Below are 450 nucleotides of genomic sequence, written 5' to 3' on the forward strand. Positions count from 1 at the left end.
TCTTCAAAACGTGTTTGTATTATTACAATAAAAAATATCACAGTTTTTACATTTGAGTGGAGCACTTAAAGTTATGGACAAAATATGTAAAATAAAATTTAAAAAAATAATAAATATTTACGTTCGATAGTCCAAGTGCTTTTGTGAAATTCAGACTGCGATGTAAACGTTATATACAGGATGTCCCGTAACGCTTAATTAATATTTCAAGGTGTGAAAGAGAATAAAATTTTGAACTAAAAGTTCCTCTTTCAATTTTGGCTCAGACCATTATTTACAGAGTTATTAACGAATAAAGTTAATCAATCAGATCGCGCTTAGCCGGAGTACGCAGGAGCGTAGCGTGCCGTACGTGCGGCTCTTCGCGCTCACTTCACAGGAGAATGTATGTGAAGTGAGCGCGAAGAGCCGCACATACGGCACGCTACGCTCCTGCGTACTCCGGCTAAG

This window comes from Wasmannia auropunctata, unplaced genomic scaffold, assembly GCF_000956235.1.
Source record: "Wasmannia auropunctata unplaced genomic scaffold, wasmannia.A_1.0 LD336076.1, whole genome shotgun sequence".
In the NCBI taxonomy this organism is placed as follows: domain Eukaryota; kingdom Metazoa; phylum Arthropoda; class Insecta; order Hymenoptera; family Formicidae; genus Wasmannia; species Wasmannia auropunctata.